The sequence below is a fragment of the Taudactylus pleione genome, unplaced genomic scaffold, assembly GCF_031769625.1.
Source record: "Taudactylus pleione unplaced genomic scaffold, aTauple2 ptg000447l, whole genome shotgun sequence".
Lineage (NCBI taxonomy): Eukaryota > Metazoa > Chordata > Amphibia > Anura > Myobatrachidae > Taudactylus > Taudactylus pleione.
This window is the reverse complement of record NW_028284849.1, coordinates 2609801-2630353: the sequence shown is the minus strand read 5'-3', so window position 1 is coordinate 2630353 and position 20553 is coordinate 2609801. Positions and strand designations below refer to the sequence as shown.

The 20553-nt window shown below is 47.6% G+C and overlaps 1 protein-coding gene across 1 annotated transcript in view; it reads left to right on the top strand.

Moving 5' to 3' along the window:
- The window catches only part of BANP (BTG3 associated nuclear protein), a 493255-nt gene that overhangs the window by 197462 nt on the left and 275240 nt on the right, over positions 1-20553 (top strand). The window lies entirely within an intron of this gene.

Here is a 20553-nt window from a genome sequence, read left to right as displayed (position 1 = left end):
CCACGTAATGTAATATCACTGTCATGTAGGTGTGCACAAAGCCACGTAATGTAATATCACTGTCATGTAGGTGTGCACAAGGCCACGTAATGTAATATCACTGTCATGTAGGTGTGCACAAGGCCACGTAATGTAATATCACTGTCATGTAGGTGTGCACAAGGCTTCCTTAATGTATAATCACTGTCATGTAGGTGTGCACAAGGCCACCTAATGTAATATCACTGTCATGTAGGTGTGCACAAGGCTACCTAATGTAATCACTGTCATGTAGGTGTGCACAAGGCCACGTAATGTAATATCAGTGTCATGTAGGTGTGCACAAGGCCACGTAATGTAATATCACTGTCATGTAAGTGTGCACAAGGCTACCTAATGTAATATCACTGTCATGTAGGTGTGCACAAGGCTACCTAATGTAATCACTGTCATGTAGGTGTGCACAAGGCCACGTAATGTAATATCAGTGTCATGTAGGTGTGCACAAGGCCACGTAATGTAATATCACTGTCATGTAAGTGCACAAGGCTACCTAATGTAATCACTGTCATGTAGGTGTACACAAGGCCATGTAATGTAATATCACTGTCATGTAAGTGTACACAAGGCCACGTAATGTAATATCACTGTCATGTAGGTGTGCACAAGGCCACGTAATGTAATATCACTGTCATGTAGGTGTGCACAAGGCCACGTAATGTAATATCACTGTCATGTAGGTGTACACAAGGCCACGTAATGTAATATCACTGTCATGTAAGTGTGCACAAGGCTACCTAATGTAATCACTGTCATGTAGGTGTGCACAAGGCCATGTAATGTAATATCACTGTCATGTAGGTGTGCACAAGGCCATGTAATGTAATATCACTGTCATGTAAGTGTACACAAGGCCATGTAATGTAATATCACTGTCATGTAGGTGTGCACAAGGCCACGTAATGTAATATCACTGTCATGTAGGTGTGCACAAGGCCACGTAATGTAATATCACTGTCATGTAGGTGTGCACAAGGCCACGTAATGTAATATCACTGTCATGTAGGTGTGCACAAGGCTTCCTTAATGTATAATCACTGTCATGTAGGTGTGCACAAGGCCACCTAATGTAATATCACTGTCATGTAGGTGTGCACAAGGCTACCTAATGTAATCACTGTCATGTAGGTGTGCACAAGGCCACGTAATGTAATATCAGTGTCATGTAGGTGTGCACAAGGCCACGTAATGTAATATCACTGTCATGTAAGTGTGCACAAGGCTACCTAATGTAATATCACTGTCATGTAGGTGTGCACAAGGCTACCTAATGTAATCACTGTCATGTAGGTGTGCACAAGGCCACGTAATGTAATATCAGTGTCATGTAGGTGTGCACAAGGCCACGTAATGTAATATCACTGTCATGTAAGTGCACAAGGCTACCTAATGTAATCACTGTCATGTAGGTGTACACAAGGCCATGTAATGTAATATCACTGTCATGTAAGTGTACACAAGGCCACGTAATGTAATATCACTGTCATGTAGGTGTGCACAAGGCCACGTAATGTAATATCACTGTCATGTAGGTGTGCACAAGGCCACGTAATGTAATATCACTGTCATGTAGGTGTGCACAAGGCCACGTAATGTAATATCACTGTCATGTAGGTGTGCACAAGGCTTCCTTAATGTATAATCACTGTCATGTAGGTGTGCACAAGGCCACCTAATGTAATATCACTGTCATGTAGGTGTGCACAAGGCTACCTAATGTAATCACTGTCATGTAGGTGTACACAAGGCCACGTAATGTAATATCAGTGTCATGTAGGTGTGCACAAGGCCACGTAATGTAATATCACTGTCATGTAGGTGTGCACAAGGCCACGTAATGTAATATCACTGTCATGTAGGTGTGCACAACGCCACGTAATGTAATATCACTGTCATGTAGGTGTGCACAAGGCCACATAATGTAATATCACTGTCATGTAGGTGTGCACAAGGCCACGTAATGTAATATCACTGTCATGTAGGTGTGCACAAGGCCACCTAATGTAATATCACTGTCATGTAGGTGTGCACAAGGCCACATAATGTAATATCACTGTCATGTAGGTGTGCACAAGGCCATGTAATGTAATATCACTGTCATGTAGGTGTGCACAAGGCCACCTAATGTAATATCACTGTCATGTAGGTGTGCACAAGGCCACGTAATGTAATATCACTGTCATGTAGGTGTGCACAAGGCCACCTAATGTAATATCACTGTCATGTAGGTGTACACAAGGCCACGTAATGTAATATCACTGTCATGTAGGTGTGCACAAGGCCACGTAATGTAATATCACTGTCATGTAGGTGTGCACAAGGCCACGTAATGTAATATCACTGTCATGTAGATGTACACAAGGCCATGTAATGTAATATCACTGTCATGTAGGTGTGCACAAGGCCACATAATGTAATATCACTGTCATGTAGGTGTGCACAAGGCCACGTAATGTAATATCACTGTCATGTAGGTGTGCACAAGGCCACGTAATGTAATATCACTGTCATGTAGGTATGCACAAGGCCACGTAATGTAATATCACTGTCATGTAGGTGTACACAAGGCTACCTAATGTAATATCACTGTCATGTAGGTGTACACAAGGCCACGTAATGTAATATCACTGTCATGTAGGTGTACACAAGGCCACGTAATGTAATATCACTGTCATGTAGGTGTACACAAGGTTACGTAATGTAATATCGCTGTCATGTAGGTGTACACAAGGCCACGTAATGTAATATCACTGTCATGTCGGTGTGCACAGGTCATGGGAGTAATATCGCTGTTATGTAGGTGTGCACATGCCATGGGAGTAATATCGCTGTTATGTAGGTGTGCACAGGCCATGGGAGTAATATCGCTGCTATGTAGGTGTGCACAGGCCATGGGAGTAATATCGCTGTTATGTAGGTGTGCACAGGCCATGGGAGTAATATCGCTGCTATGTAGGTGTGCACAGGTCATGGGAGTAATGTCGCGGTTATGTAGGTGTGCACAGGCCATGGGAGTAATATCGCTGTTATGTAGGTGTGCACAGGCCATGGGAGTAATATCGCTGTTATGTAGGTGTGCACAGGCCATGGGAGTAATATCGCTGCTATGTAGGTGTGCACAGGTCATGGGAGTAATGTCGCAGTTATGTAGGTGTGCACAGGCCATGGGAGTAATATCGCAGTTATGTAGGTGTGCACAGGCCATGGGAGTAATATCGCTGTTATGTAGGTGTGCACGGGTCATGGGAGTATTATCGCTGTTATCTAGGTGTGCACAGGCCATGGGAGTAATCTCGCTGTTATGTAGGTGTGCACGGGTCATGGGAGTAATATCGCTGTTATGTAGGTGTGCACAGGCCATGGGAGTAATATCGCTGTTATGTAGGTGTGCACAGGCCATGGGAGTAATATCGCTGTTATGTAGGTGTGCACAGGCCATGATGCCATGGGAGTAATATTGCTGTTATGTGGGTGTGCACGGGTCATGGGAGTAATATCGCTGTTATGTAGGTGCGCACAGGCCATGGGAGTAATATCGCTGTTATGTGGGTGTGCACAGGCCATGGGAGTAATATCGCTGTTATGTAGGTGTGCACAGGCCATGGGAGTAATATCGCTGTTATGCAGGTGCGCACAGGCCATGGGAGTAATATCGCTGTTATGTGGGTGTGCACAGGCCATGGGAGTAATATCGCTGTTATGTAGGTGTGCACAGGCCATGGGAGTAATATCGCTGTTATGTAGGTGTGCACAGGCCATGGGAGTAATATCGCTGTTATGTAGGTGTGCACAGGCCATGGGAGTAATATCGCTGTTATGTAGGTGTGCACAGGCCATGGGAGTAATATCGCTGTTATGTAGGTGTGCACAGGCCATGGGAGTAATATTGCTGTTATGTAGGTGTGCACAGGCCATGGGAGTAATATCGCTGTTATGTAGGTGTTGCACTAAGCAGCAGATTCTCAAAGCAGCTAGACAGTGAAACTCTCATGAGTAACTTAACCTCTTGATTCCCTGACATCATTTCTGATATCAAAACCCCCACTATGCCGACACATGGAATTTCTCGCTAACAATCTCCTACCCAAATTGTCACTTGTTTGAAGCAGTAAACTCTGTAGTCAAGTAAACGTAAATCGAACTACAGAAAAATGTGATGACAGATTGGATTTAAAAATCCTTTTTATATTCTGTGTTGGATTAACTTGACTGACTCAAGTCTTTCTGTAAACCGCACCCTACTATGTAACTGCAATCTCCAGGAGACATCATTGTTTTCACATAGGCTGTATTCACTAGTCTAGGTCAGTACGCTAATTATAAAGTACGTTCTCGCCTCCTTTCATCTCCTCCTTTAATTTCCCTATGCAGAGATTTCCGCGGGTCACTTGTCGGATGCGCTGTTCTGTACCAGAGCACAGCTTGTGTGGGAGTCAGCCTGGGTCAGTGCGGGGTCCGGAACTATGGGACCTGCCCCTCCGGCACTGTCTATTCTCAATTTAAGGCTCTTGGGCTTTAAGTGGGCTGGAAATTGAAAACAGTTTAAACCGTGAGGAAGGGTCTCGACCTCCGTAGTACGTGACTAATGATTTCCCACCCTGTGCCATTTTCTATTGTATCGGGGGTCCCTTAAAGGATCCATAATTTGTTTTGTCATGTCGACAAAGAGCGTTGCTGTGTATTTAAGTTAAAGGCGAAGGAAGTTTATTTTCCTGCATAAATATAGCAGTACGTTGCACAGCAGGAACAGGCCATGTGCTGCTTCCAACTGTTTGTGTATAACACAAGCAAACAATGCAATAATGAGAAACAAACAAATTGTATCCTGGCATAAACATTCTGTGCACAATCAGGACTAGTTCTCATGATGCAGCTGGGATCCTGGGAGAGCTACCCTGCCCTCTCTGCTCCCTTATACGTGTATGACACATGCGCTGAGAAAACCCAGAGCCCCCTTATTGGTCGGGTCCATGGCTTGGTACAGGGTCAGGGGGGCAGATAGATGACAGTGTGGGAGGCCAGTTCAGCATTATGGAAGGCACAGTAGGCAAAGGCCCAAGACCACTAAGCTAGACCAGAGCTTACACAGAGCACAATCTAGTCTGTTGCTGCTTGCTGAACAAATATAGACACACAAATCCTTATTAAAAACCAAAGATATTCCCCAATAGGTAAAAATCCATTGTATTCACTGTCCAGCAGTTTGGAGGGTATAAACGCAATCCACCGGTGATGTGCGGCGGTTTATAAACCTTTATATCGCATGAAGTTTAGGTGACATTTTAAGATAATTTAATAACATTTCTCGTAACATTTGCACTGCACAATATGGGGAGGTGTGGGTGTCTCTTTAAATCTCTCCTTAAAAGATATTTCCGTTTGCCTGCAAACCTTCCCTGGCAGAAATATTTCCATGGCTCGCCTGCAGCAACTTTCTGAGTGTTCATTAGCAGCGGTGCTAGGGATATGCCTTTTATGGTGCTTGGAAGGCTAATATGGACACAGAGAGCAAGAAAAGGGATGCTGTGTGCTTCCCCTCCTATAAAACCGGTACAATTTAAGTGGAATTCCGCTGAACTGAATTCCACGCTACAAGCGTAAGGAAAGAAAAGACGTCTGAAGTCGGAATAGAGCGAGATTCCATCTGCCAGTTTTGGTGAAAGGAGAATCCGGAAACGCAGGACGTTGGCCGCTTCTGTGGTGCTTGATCCGCGTGGTATCAGTGTCTCAACACCACACTGAAATAACAGTGTTTGCATAAGCCCAAAGCCTCACATGTACAACTGCCTTGTCAGCAGACTTGCGTTTGCTTTTTTCGACTGCGAGAAAATCTCAGTAGCTAATAAAAACACTTGGTTATAAGTTTACTTTGGTGTTCTGTGGTGCTCTAAAAACACTACGTAGGCATAAATGTAAGTGCAGGATGGAAACAGACTTATTAACTGCATGGGATGGAACGAGTGAGGGGGGGGCCCCACCGTCCCAGAAAACCACAGACAACTCCATAGAACCCTCTGTGTTTACAAGTCTTTGTTAAATGAGTAGGCTTTTCAACCAACAGCTGTAATTGAAAGTGTGTTTATTGATCTATATCTCGGAGGAATCCATTGTGGTCCAGGGTTTTTAAGACGCTACTGATAGGATACTTCCGCTTTCAGTAGAGTTGTTTGCATCCAGTCTTGATCCTTAATACATGTGAGGTTTAGTTTGGAAGATACAGCAATGCCTGTAGTAATGGTGTGCAGATCAGGTGCTCTGGGAGACAGACGCTGCTATGCAGCAGCAGGATCGTCCTTTTAAATACAGATGGATCAGTCAGCCGCCCATCGTGTGGCTTTTGAGCCTCTGCTTGTGCATAGGTGTCTGTAACGTTAATCAGCACCTCTGGTTTTACATGGAGACAGTAAACACCTGGGGAGGGAGCTAAGCCTCATGGCACCCCCCTCCTTCGCTGCCCCACGTGAACATTTTTGCTCCGGGTCTGTGGTCACTGTCAAAGTCAGGCCGAAAATTGATGGTGTGTGTGAGAGACCAATGAGAAGCCACTCGAACCCTGCTCTGCAGCCATGTTACGTTGCTGAGAGAGGAAATGCAAACTATAAGGGTATTTTCTATATGCAGAGACCCAGCCATGTAATCAGGAATTCCGTGCTTTGCCTCTGGCAGATCTGCAGAGTGGTTATGTTTCATCCATTCTTGTAGGATTCAGCAGTGGGTCAACACGCGGCTGAGCGAGGGTACCAGGCTGTGCGCTCTGTACCTTAATCATTGGCAGAAGGTTTTTCTGTGAAAACTACTCTGTTAGGTTCTGGTTTTCAAGGAATATTGATTTATTATATTTATTAGCAACACTAAAATATGCCATTTATCGTGACATGCCAGTGACATTTTTTTAGTATATTAAATATTTAAATTGCTATCCTGTATTTATGTATTGCTAACCTATTACACAATGTTGTATAGGCGCAGAAATATATTCGGGGGCATTGTTGTGCTTGTGGAGGCAGAATTTAATCACAAGCCAATTAAGTAACATGTACATTATTAGACCTCGGGGGTGGTGGTGAGGGAGGACGGAACCCATGTAATTACAGGGAAAGCGTACCATCGCAGACAGCCATTAAATCAGATTTGTTTCTGCAGAGATCTCAGAATGTATTTTAGTAAAGGTAAAGAGAGCGTGAGTACAGTTCGGCCTAACTCGGTGCACAAACACCAGTCCAGTGGCTCCAATATAACCATATCCCAGAAGCCATATTGTGAGCTGAGCCCATATTAAGCCCATTCATTCACTGAGGCACTTTGTGCCTCATGCCTCGGTTATGACACAAAAATGTCTCGGCATACGCAGAAGTGTTTCTACAGAGCATTTGCTAGAGCCTCAGAAAGTGCTTACACGGTAACTCTCACCACCCCAATACTTCATTTCTCCTTTAACTAAAAGTGTGCAGACGGCAGAGTCATGTCAGCCTGTCAGCCCGAGGAGCCCTATTAATAAACCCAGGACCAGATCTCCTGCACCGTTTGTCATTCTGACAGGCCCATCCAGACACCTCTCAGCTACATTTTTTGAATTGCTTTCTCCTCGTCACCAGTTTAATTTCTCCACCGTGGTGATTACTGGTGATATTGCAGCTTCTCATCATTAGACTCTAGAACATACACTGCTAAAGAACATTATTAATTGATTACCGGAACGTTTCGTAACTCTGAGATTATCCCCTGTAACAGTGTACTCGTCTCATAAGTACTTCTTTATCAGGGGATGTTTGCATAGATGTTAGTACTAGCAGTATTTTATTTATTTATTTTCTTTAAAGAACTCGAAAGCGTCTGTGTTGATGGCAGAAACTCTGACTTAAATGTCCTCTGGTCATTCAGAAAGTGCAACTGATGCCTCGCTACAAGTGGCCAATTACTGCAATCATAGCACAGTGTTCTCGTACAGGAATTGCGTCATGCCAGGACTGTGTTTCCACAGGGATCATATTGTCACAACTGTCAGCCTAACATCTGAACTGCTTGCAGAGAGTGCTTGAAGCTTGCTTTGGTCAGGGGACATGACCGGGTCCCGGTGATCGCAGCCCTCACTTATCAAGCCATAAATCGTGCGGCGGGGAGGAGCTCTGAGCCAGGGAGGCCTGTATACTGCTGGACATTATACAGAAATGTCTAGTTTATTCATTGCATACTTCAAAAACACACTAAGGACTTAGACTAGCTATTTAGAGAGGATTAATGAGCAGGAAAGTGGGAATGTCTTTAATCTGTCAGGAAGTCTGTGTGACTGTTTAGCAATGACGTTTTCTGTCCTCTCCTGGAAGCTGCTGTTCCTCCATAGCTCTGTTGTAACATCAGAAGAAGATTTACCGCTGGGCAGTATGTATGGTCTCCATGTTACATACAAATAGGGTCCTGTCTGGTCACTAACGCCTGGATCATAGGTCTGGTTAGAACTGCTGTGACCGCCTGTGTTTATGTCACTGGTCCTGCCACATATTCCATTGGAGGTAAATATGAGCTTCCAGAATCGATCTTCACAGAAGACCAGTGCAGGAATCATTCAGCCTCCAGCATGTAGATGTTTGACCCTGGAGTTTGTCGGCCCATTTTCAGAGCAGGGTGACCTGTCCGGATATTTGCCCTCAAAGAGCCAGATTCAGAGATGTATGCTTACCCCATGGTTAAAACACATCTCCCATAGTTAGAGGTCTGTGCCTCCCAAACGGCGCAACATTGTCAAGCAGACTGCGGCTGCGAGGCACTGAGAGCGGACTCGCAGTACGCATCCTGCGCATGTGCAGCCCTCCATCTATGAGTCCGCTCGCATTGCCTCCCAGCCGCAGCATTAATGACAGGCTGCGGCGTTTTGGAGCTGGAGCCCCCCGGGTGTTCCAGGGCAGCGTTCACGGAAACAAGGCGCATGTTGCCCCCATTTTCCGAGTGGGACAAGGCCAAGGACTGCTTCGTTGGACGCAGATGTCCTGGCCTTCGCAAGCTGGCAGGACCCGGTCAGGCCGCGCTATGCTCCAGCTACCTCGGTCGCAGCGCTGGGATCGTGGATGCAGCAAGGAGGGGTCTGTTTCTTACAAACACCTCCTGCTGTATTTGTATTTTAGATGTATGGAATTTCACAGGCGTTAGTGTGCGTCTCTGCAATTCCGTCAGTCTCTGAATCAGTCGCAAAGATCACAATCTTCCACCAGCGTTCTATCACCGTCTCACACCACACAACGATGGATGTTCTGACTGCGCACAGAATTGGTATCTCCGGAGACGCGTGTTTGCTGTGGATCATGTATCGTGGTGTAAAGGATGTCACCTGTCACCAGCGCCATGCGTCACATTACAATGCGGTACTCTGACTGCGGCTGATCCTAACCCTTTGCCCTCTATATGATAGAACCACACAGCCATGGTGTGATTGGACCCCCAGACCGAGGTCTTGCTTTGCCTAGTGTCTTGGGTGGGAGGTGCAAATGAACAGGACAAGGTGCTGGTTAGTTTTGCTTCTTAAGAGCGTAAAGGATACATTCGTCATACAGCACAAGTAAAGGTGCCGACACACTTGTCGATGTGCTCACAATGTACGACTTCCGCTGAAATCTTCCCCGGCAGTCCTACATACGGTTTGGAGTAAAAAATTTCCAATCTGACTAAAGATCTATCGTGCATCCTTTTTTCCAGTGCATCGTGGCTGAGATTGTCGGATCTGCCCTACAGCACGGCAGTTTTGACGATGCGATGTGCGACCAGTGGGGACGCGCATCGCATCGTTATCGTGAGTGGGGACTCACTATTTGGGCATTTTTTACATGATCTGACTTTCTGATGCGTCGGAATCGGCCAGAGCGTGTAAAAAATCGGTAAGTGTGTAGGCACCTTAAGCAATCAGATCTCCCATCCAGGTGGAGGGAAAGCCTTGTATTATATTGCACCGTACCAGCTGCTGGAATATTTGTTCCTAACACGAGGAGAAAAGAAAATTATACATAGTCATTTAAAAAAAATAAAAATATATATATATATATTTTTAATCTATTTATTGGATTAAACTACTCAATGTCAATCAGAACTCCCTTGCTTTCAGTTTATGGAGCTGCGGTTCACTAGAGACAGCAATAAAATACCCGTGAGCAATTCTGAATTGAGGGACCCCAGCCAGTATAAATTAAATGTAGTATTTCTAGAGAAACATCTGGAGAGAGGCCAAGGCATTTGCAATTCACGAGAGCTCCTTGCACAAAAGAGTGTGTTTTCGGTGTCTTCCTACTATCCTTCCCACCAAAGGTGTTGTTTTCCCTACTGGGAACGCTTCTTATTTTGATAGGCAATAACAAATGAATGCACTTGAATCCAAGCCGACTCGGGAGAGCCAGAGAAAGAGAGGCCTTTTTCTGTGGAGTTCATCTGCGAGGCAGGTGGGTGGGGTGCGGGTCACTGTCAGCGGTCCACGCTGTGCGAACACTTGTGCCAAATTGCATAGTGAACATGTGGTAGAGCAGTTTCCTCTCTTGTTGTTGTTTGACCAGCGATAAGCTCCTTGGAGCTGGGGCTCTCTTTGCTTGTTTCACCATGTGTTAATGTTGTAGTACTTGTGTACGTTATATCGTCGTGGTTTTACAGTTTTGTTTACGGGCCTGCTGCAGACCAGGTTTTCTGGTTATTAAATGGGGACCACAGGTGGCGTTTATACGTCACTTGGTCAGCGCCGTTTGTTTCTCGTAGGAATTACTTCTCCTGGAGCTTTTGCAGAAGACTAATGAGCCATTTATAATCTATTTCTGCTTTGTTGAATCTTGCATTCCTCAGTAGCTTCATCCACTTTTGGATCTCAAACTATTGTAGAACCACTAGACCAAGCATCCCCTACCAGCCTCTGGACCTTGATGACATACCAGCCTAAGGTATGACCAGGAGTGACCAAGCATTTGATTACACCAATTTTATCCCGATGGCTTTGCCCACTCGCTGTGGGCGGAGCTTGATACGGTGGTACACGTCACATACACATTCACAGTTAGTATTTTCGGTTGGTAGAGGCTTAGTAGATGGAGGGCATTAAGCGCCGAAGTGGGCGGAGTCTTGTGGCAAACGGCTCACAACGCGTCAGAGCATTTATATAGGTGTAATTCACGCGGAGCATCTGTTGCAGGATAAATATGGCTTTTTATGACTGATACACAGAGGTGGCTGAGACAGTTGTTGCCAAAGTATTAATGGGAGTAGTCCAAATTGGGAAACCCATTATTTTGTCACTAAAGTTACCTTTCCTCTTGTGTGTAAACAGTGTGCTCTGATGTTATCACTTCATTGTTTACTAAGTAAACGTGTGTATTATATGGACTAATTCTTTTACTTGCTGGAAGGTGTTGAGGATATTAGTCGTCCTGTCAGTTTATATCAGCTGTGTCCAACACATTCAACACAAGCCTCGCATGGCGAACAAGGCAGCCGCGCAATCAGAATGAAGTGTCATGGAACTTATGTGTCTGGTCTGGACTGTTAAGAGAACCCCCCCCCCCAAGATATTAGGCCCACACTATAGAAGCCCCCAGTGCATCTATTGTTAGGACAAAGGTTGTGGAAACGGGATTAGAGGAGGCCGTGTCCCCTGTGTTCCGCCACCATCTCACTGACTGGCTTGTACGCAGGGCGCTGCAATAAAATAATAGCCCCACCTGCGCAAGGCTGTAGCCTATCAGTGATGCTAAGCAGCAGCGTGGCGTGTGATAATACGGGACATCCCCTGCTCTAGCCTCTGCCTGTGTATAAGGTAAGAGGTGTGGGAGAGGGAGGAGATTTAAGGCCTGATCCAGCGGTGGACGGTATTGCAGCCGCATCTTTTCACCGTGCAGCAACTGCGTCTTCCTACTGAATTGCCAAGCGACTGCGGCGCTAATCCGCCACCATGTGTATTAAGACGCACCATCGGTCCCACAATCGGAGATTGCACTTACCCTATGGCAGGTACAATTTCTGCATGTCAACATGGCCGCCAAGGTCAGTGCAACTGCGCATTTGAAAGCAGCCGCTGACCGCCACACGCCCGCGCCTGTTACTTCCCAGAAACGCCCACCGAAATTACGTGTATCAGTGTTTTTGTGCAGTAACCATCAGGACGCATGCGCAGACTGAAAACATTAGACCCTCGCGTGTGACTTCGACATTACGTGCACCGTTGAATCAGGCGCTTAATTAGAGAGGAGGGGAAGAAAACCTGATGGAGGAGAAATGTAAAATGCAGTGAATGGGAAGATGAATGCCGGTGTTTTAGTAGTTTACATTTAATTATTATTATTATTATTATTATTATTATCCTTTATTTATATGGCGCCACAAAGGTTCCGCAGCGCCTTACACAGTACATAAATGAGCACACAAGAAAAACAGTTAATAGTAATACAAAACAGTTATGTATATAGCGCACATATATTTCACAGCGCTGTACAGAGAATATTTGGCCATTCATATCAGTCCCTGCCCCAGTGCAGCTTACACTCTATATTCCCCATCACATGGTCACACACATACACACTAGGGGTCACATCACTCCCTGCCCCAGTGCTTACACTCTATATTCCCCATCACATGGTCACACACATACACACTAGGGGTCACATCACTCCCTGCCCCAGTGCTTACACTCTATATTCCTTATCACATGGTCACACACATACACACTAGGGGTCACATCACTCCCTGCCCCAGTGCTTACACTCTATATTCCCCATCACATGGTCACACACATACACACTAGGGGTCACATCACTCCCTGCCCCAGTGCTTACACTCTATATTCCCCATCACATGGTCACACACATGCACACTAGGGGTCACATCACTCCCCGCCCCAGTGCTTACACTCTATATTCCCCATCACATGGTCACACACACACACACTAGAGGTCACATCACTCCCTGCCCCAGTGCTTACACTCTATATTCCCCATCACATGGTCACACACATGCACACTAGGGGTCACATCACTCCCCGCCCCAGTGCTTACACTCTATATTCCCCATCACATGGTCACACACATACACACTAGGGGTCACATCACTCCCCGCCCCAGTGCTTACACTCTATATTCCCCATCACATGGTCACACACATACACACTAGGGATCACATCACTCCCTGCCCCAGTGCTTACGCTCTATATTCCCCATCACATGGTCACACACATACACACTAGGGGTCACATCACTCCCTGCCCCAGTGCTTATACTCTATATTCCCCATCACATGGTCACACACATACACACTAGGGATCACATCACTCCCTGCCCCAGTGCTTACACTCTGTATTCCCCATCACATGGTCACACACATACACACTAGGGGTCTCATCAGTCCCTGCCCCAGTGCTTACACTCTATATTCCCCATCACATGGTCACACACATACACACTAGGGGTCACATCACTCCCTGCCCCAGTGCTTACACTCTATATTCCCCATCACATGGTCACACACATACACACTAGGGGTCACATCACTCCCTGCCCCAGTGCTTACACTCTATATTCCCCATCACATGGTCACACACATACACACTAGGGGTCACATCACTCCCTGCCCCAGTGCTTACACTCTATATTCCCCATCACATGGTCACACACACACACTAGGGGTCACATCACCCCCTGCCCCAGTGCTTACAATCTATATTCCCCATCACATGGTCACACACATACACACTAGGGGTCACATCACTCCCTGCCCCAGTGCTTACACTCTATATTCCCCATCACATGGTCACACACATGCACACTAGGGGTCACATCACTCCCCGCCCCAGTGCTTACACTCTATATTCCCCATCACATGGTCACACACATGCACACTAGGGGTCACATCACTCCCCGCCCCAGTGCTTACACTCTATATTCCCCATCACATGGTCACACACATGCACACTAGGGGTCACATCACTCCCCGCCCCAGTGCTTACACTCTATATTCCCCATCACATGGTCACACACATGCACACTAGGGGTCACATCACTCCCCGCCCCAGTGCTTACACTCTATATTCCCCATCACATGGTCACACACATACACACTAGGGATCACATCACTCCCTGCCCCAGTGCTTACGCTCTATATTCCCCATCACATGGTCACACACATACACACTAGGGATCACATCACTCCCTGCCCCAGTGCTTACGCTCTATATTCCCCATCACATGGTCACACACATACACACTAGGGGTCACATCACTCCCTGCCCCAGTGCTTATACTCTGTATTCCCCATCACATGGTCACACACATACACACTAGGGATCACATCACTCCCTGCCCCAGTGCTTACACTCTGTATTCCCCATCACATGGTTACACACATACACACTAGGGGTCACATCAGTCCCTGCCCCAGTGCTTACACTCTATATTCCCCATCACATGGTCACACACATACACACTAGGGGTCACATCAGTCCCTGCCCCAGTGCTTACACTCTATATTCCCCATCACATGGTCACACACATACACACTAGGGGTCACATCACTCCCTGCCCCAGTGCTTACACTCTATATTCCCCATCACATGGTCACACACATACACACTAGGGGTCACATCACTCCCTGCCCCAGTGCTTACACTCTATATTCCCCATCACATGGTCACACACATACACACTAGGGGTCACATCACTCCCTGCCCCAGTGCTTACACTCTATATTCCCTATCACATGGTCACACACATACACACTAGGGGTCACATCACTCCCTGCCCCAGTGCTTACACTCTATATTCCCCATCACATGGTCATACACATACACACTAGAGGTCAGATCACTCACTGCCCCAGTGCTTACACTCTATATTCCCTATCACATGGTCACACACACACACACTAGGGGTCATATCACTCCCTGCCCGAGTGCTTACACTCTATTTCTACTTCAGGGTCCATAGGGGGTCCACAGGGTTGACCTTGGGGGTATAGGTTGGGAACCAAATCCGGGCACCACGCAGTTAAAGCTTTTAGCTCCCAGGATGCACTTGGGTCCACTCTCCCTATAACCCCACCCCCAAGCCAGAGGCACCTCAGTTTAAGTTGGTGCCCGGCCGGAATCGGGTCACCGTTTAGTGCAGTGGGGAGCTGATTAGCAGCCCCTAAGCTTTATTTTTTCTAAAGGACAGAGTTTTTTATTTTTCCTTTGGATTCTTCAGAGCGTCAGCGTCAGACTGTGTCCATAGGACGTCTAAGCTGCCGCTCCGTCACCCCGCTGTCGCTGAGACGCCAGTACAGATCTGGGGATCTCAGCGGGACCCCAGAGTCTGTACTAGCCGGACTCTGCGGGCGCCCAGGACTGCTGCCGGATCCACGGGGAGCAGGTAAGGCGCGGGTCACCGCTTGCGGTGATCCGCGCATTTGAAATGCAGTCCTGTGCCTCCGGTCTCTGGGGACAGACTGGAGGCGCCGGCAGTGGCGGCGGGCCCCCCATACCTCGTGTGTCCACTAGACCACCAGGGACTTAGTGTTCGGTGCAGGGAGCCGGCGTCCCGGGGGTTAATAGCCGGCCAGGGGAGACAGCCTTCCCTGTTACAGCGGCTCCTCCCCTCAGCTCGGCGCGCCTTTCAGTATATATAGTCTGGCGTCGCTGAGCTGCTTCCTCCGCGGGCCACGCTTCTTCTGAGGTCTCCAGCGGCCATTTTCTCTGTGGTGCAGCAGAAATCTCTGGAGATGGCAGTGAGCCCAGTCCCCCTGCGTACCTCACCATCAGGTCAGTGTACACAGCGCTGTAGCCTTCCCAGACACTGAATCTGGGTAAGTTGCATGCAGTGTAATAGTGCAGTATATTATATGACATGTTTATGTATATATGTGTATATCTGCATTGTATGTGACTTATGCTAGTGCTGACTGTACTTTATTCTCTCACCTGTCAGTGTATATCTATCCCTTTCCTTTTCTGCCCTAATACAGCTGTACTTGGGGTGGTTCTGAGACCTCACATTTATATACTTGTTAATATTTGTGAGGTTTGTCACATACTGTTGCGTGCTGCACGTTGCCATATTTTGAGTGGAACTGTGTGTTGCATACGCTGAAAATGGGTCCCTGCAGCTAATTTTTAGTATCAGTCAGGACCAGTATAGCGCTGCTTGATCACAAGGCTTGGTCAGATATGTCTGACCAGGAGATAGAGCGTTATACTGCACCCATTTTTACTATCCTGCAAGCCATGGGCTGCAGGTGTTAGTGCGGAGGATTTAACTCTTAAAGGGTTCTGTATGTGGCGTCATCGGGTGCCGGCCCCTTTCACGACCCCCTTGGGCGGTTTGTTTTCTCGGGATCCTCTTAATTGCGGATCGCCAGGCGGGCCCCATTGTTGTACCTCACTTGGGGTTACTTCACCATACTGCCCTTTTTCATCTCAGGGTATCTCGCAGCTTCTTGCACTCTTCCCCTGTGACACAGACTACCGCTCCCTACAGGGGTTTTTCGAGTATATGAATTCCCCCTGGTGCCACAATAGTCTGTCATGCCCCTTGCAGGGATTACCACAACAGCCACCCTGGGTGGATGTCGTTTTTATATGAAACGCAAATTGGCGTGGTTGACGCCCTGTGGTTACTTCCCACTTGGCTCTACCGTGAACTGGATACTGTTTTGGGCTCTTTCCCTCTTACACGGGGGGAAGCCTATCTCAAGTATTATTATCCCTGCTTTGGGCTGGTGGCAGGTCCATTCTGGTTAGAGTGAATGTTGACCTGCACCTGTATCATACATCCTCAGTATTACGTGCCTTCTGGGTCCCTGTTGCTGACTAGCGGGTGGATCGCATGGCGGGACTCTGGCTGTTGCCAGATATGAGGTATTATAACAGTGTTTGGTCTCCTGTCCCAAATTCCCTGAGGGTCATCATGAGCCCCTCCTGGGGTGGATGGGCGTGTTACTCGTCGGATTACAGACGTTACTACGCATCCCATTCCTGCGTGGTCGGATTCTTTTGATCCGTAGGTGGTAACTCTGCCTGAAATCAGTATACTCGCTTTCAGGGGTTGTTACCCATCCTACCATGGCTATAGCATGGTTGGTTAATACTATTGCATACTGAGCTGATGCATTTGTAATGTTTTTTCCCCTCCAACACGTCTGGGGTTCAAATGTATTTGGTCGCTCACGTAATATATGCAGTTGTCATAGGTGGACATGCCTATATTGGATACCAGCTCCTAACTTTCAGAGTTCCGGCTGCGACGGTATCCTCCGTAATACCCTATGGCTGCGCTCTGGGAATGCAGAGGTGCAGATACCATCTATAGGGTATATCTTGTTGGGTCCTGACCTTGACAGTGGCAGTACAAATTTCCCGCCGTCAGCTATGCTCACTACGGGGCCTCAGACTATTAAGTCTTTTTGTCCTCTGGGTCAGCCTAAAGGTCTGTTTCTTCATAGACTGTCGGCCTTTACAAGGGCCGACATATCCAGTTCCGAGCAGGCCTGGGCTGCCAGCCTATCCTGCTTCTGAACCTATGGATATATCGTCAGCCTGACGAGACAGGCCTACCACTGGGAGATGGCGATTTCTCAGTTTGCCCGGTACTAGTGTCTAGTTGCCGCGGCTACGTGGGTAGGAGGGTACGCACTCTCTTTGCTCAGGCGGCCTATTTCCATGTGATGGTACGCAGGCCCTTATTTGGAACAGGGCCTTACAAATCCAGAAAGCTATACAGTTGTTGCGGTAAGCGGAGCTAATTGGGCCATCCCCACTTTCTCAGCGAGGGACTGGTTGTTCTGCTTTCTTTCTGGTGCGGTGGCTGAATGGTCCTCTTTGGCCTATTCTCTGTCTCAATTCCCTGATCCAGTTCCTAAAGCTACCTGGGTTCAGGAGGCAATCCCTATGCTCCATCATACTATGTTTGGAACCTGGGGACTTTATGGTATCACTGGATATACAGGACGCGTGCCTACGGGTACTTACAGAGACCTTGTCTCAGCATGGACTGAGGTTTGCTGTATCACAGCACTTACGATTTTTCGGGCTCTGCCTGTTGGGACTGCTCTCAGCCCCACAGGGGTTTACCAGCGTTTTGGATTTTCTGACAGTTCTTCTGTTCAGTATATCCCAATGCTCCTGTACCTGGATGGCCTCCTGCTCTTAGCAGGATCACCGGGGTACTTTACAGCCGGGTCAGGTTGACTGTGGCTTCTTCAGGGTGCAGACGTTTAATCAATGGGGAAAAAGTCCTCCCTGCATCCCTCTCTGGGTATTCTTCACCTAGGAGCCCTGCTGGATTCTCAGAATCTGAGAATTCTTCTGGCGTAAGACGGCATCTCCACTCTTCCATTAGGAGTACATGGATGTCTGCGCAGTCGACATATGTCTTTACACTCTGGGATGCATGGTCCACTATTCAGTGTCTGCCTTTGGAAGGGTGGAATGGGCTTAGTTCCACTCCAGGCCTTTCCATAATTGGCTTATCTCCAGATGGAACAAGTTTTTTCTGTCTGATCACTGTTCAAACGATGATGCTCTCCCCGGAGGCGTCGGTCCCTTTTCGGGTGACTATGGCCATCTCGTCCAGGGTATTCTTTGCTAAGGACAGTGTCTGGTTCGCATCCATTTCAGTGCAGTTGGATGTCTGTCGATTCCACCCTGTCAATTAACTTGTTGGAACTTTAGCCTGTCTTGGGCCTTCACTCTGGCATAGCCCTTGTTTCCCGGTGAACCTGAAAAAGTTCAGTCCGACAGGGTTAGAACAGTGGCTTCCTTTTTAGCAATACTGTTCGTTGGGTGGCAGTGTCAGGTATGTCATACATTCGGACATTGTCTGAGGGTCTCCTCCCGACCATCTCGACAGTGTTCATTTCAGGTGCTCTCCATTGGGAAGCGGGAGTCCTCAGCCGTCACGACGTGCATCCAGGGGACTAGTCTCTTCCCCAAGAGAGGTTTCATCTCCTGGTGAGCAGGGGGGGGGGGTCCTCCTGAGGTGACCCTCATGGCCTTCTGACTCTATCACACTATGGTGTTACAGTCCAACTCTGGGGATTCTGAAGCAACCTTCAGTGACTCTTTGTCGCTGAAGTGGTTCTTCCAATTTGCGTACCTGTGTTTTCCGGTCTCCATTCTTCCTCGAGGGAAGTGTTTCAATCGAGATGGAGATGCTTTCCTGCTGGTGGCTCCTGATTGCCCCAGATGTCAGGGGTACTTGGTTTTTCGGAGTCTCTCCATCGATACTCCATTCCTGATGCTTCACTGCCCAGACCTGTTGTCTCAGGGTCCTGGGGTTTGCCTTGGACCTGGGTTGTTTGTCTTTGACTGCGTCCCTACAGTGGTCTTACGGCTTCCCTGGCTTTGTCATCGTTGGAATGATTAGAGCACATGGATCAGCTTTTGCTGGGACCTACCACAAACTGTGACAGCCATAATTCTTATGGTATTATACCTGTCGATATGATCCTCTGGTGTCCAGGATTTCCAGATATTCTGGCATTCCTACCGGCTGGCTTGGGTTTCACCCTCGGCCTGGCCTTCCTGACAGTGCGGATCTATACACTGTCAGTATGATTAAGATATGGAATTGCTCCGCTCTGGTATCCAGTTCATCCTTTGGAGTGTTTTTCTGGATTATGCCTCCATTTGTCCTCCCTAGGGACACCTTGGGAGTTAGTAGTGGTTCTTCGTTGACTCCGGGGAAAGTTAATGGAACCGCTGGTTGTGATAGCCATTACAGGGTCTATTGCTTTGGCTTTCTCTCTTTCTCTCAGGGAGTTTATATCACCCAGGTGAGTGTCGGAATTGGGAGCGTTCTCATGTGGCTCCCTCTTCTGGAGGGCATCTTGTCAGGGTGTGAGTTGCTCTCACCCTGTGTTTCTTCTTAGTGATTTTTAGCTTCCATATTATTCTGGAACTTATGGTGAGGCCATTCAGTCCCCAGTCCTCTCGGCTGGTGTGCCCTCATTGACTGTGGTCCGGCCTCTGTGGATTTATGTGATCCGTTCAAGTTCCTGACGGAAATCGGACTCCTTATTGGTGGTCTAAGATTTCTGGTTTTAACAGGAAAGGATGGCCGGCCTTTGGTCAAATGTTGGCTAGACGGCCTCGTATGTCTTCTTCAGGGGCCTACCCATGGGTAGGCCTTTCTGTTGTTGATGTTTGTTTTTTCTCGGGCCATGTAACCCTCGTGGGTGGCTCGCTGTGGCGCCTTGGCTGTTTTGCCTTGATAGATGGCCACGTGGTCTTCTGTCCACACCTTTTTAAGGTTCTAGGCATTGGTTTCCTTTGCCTCTCCGGATGCTTCCTTTTTGGCGGCGGATTCTCCTCTCAGCACAGGAGCGTTCCCTCCCTTGGTTGAACTGCTTTGGGACATCCCCAAGGTCAACCTTGTGGACCCCCTATGGACCCTGAAGTAGAAAACAAGAGATATGGTAAGAACTTACCTTTGTTATCTCTGTTTCTACGAAGTCCATAGGGTCCACAGGGCGCCCGCCCTGACGCACCTGGCTTCAAATGGGCTGTGTGGCTGGTCACCGGTTTTCCGTCTC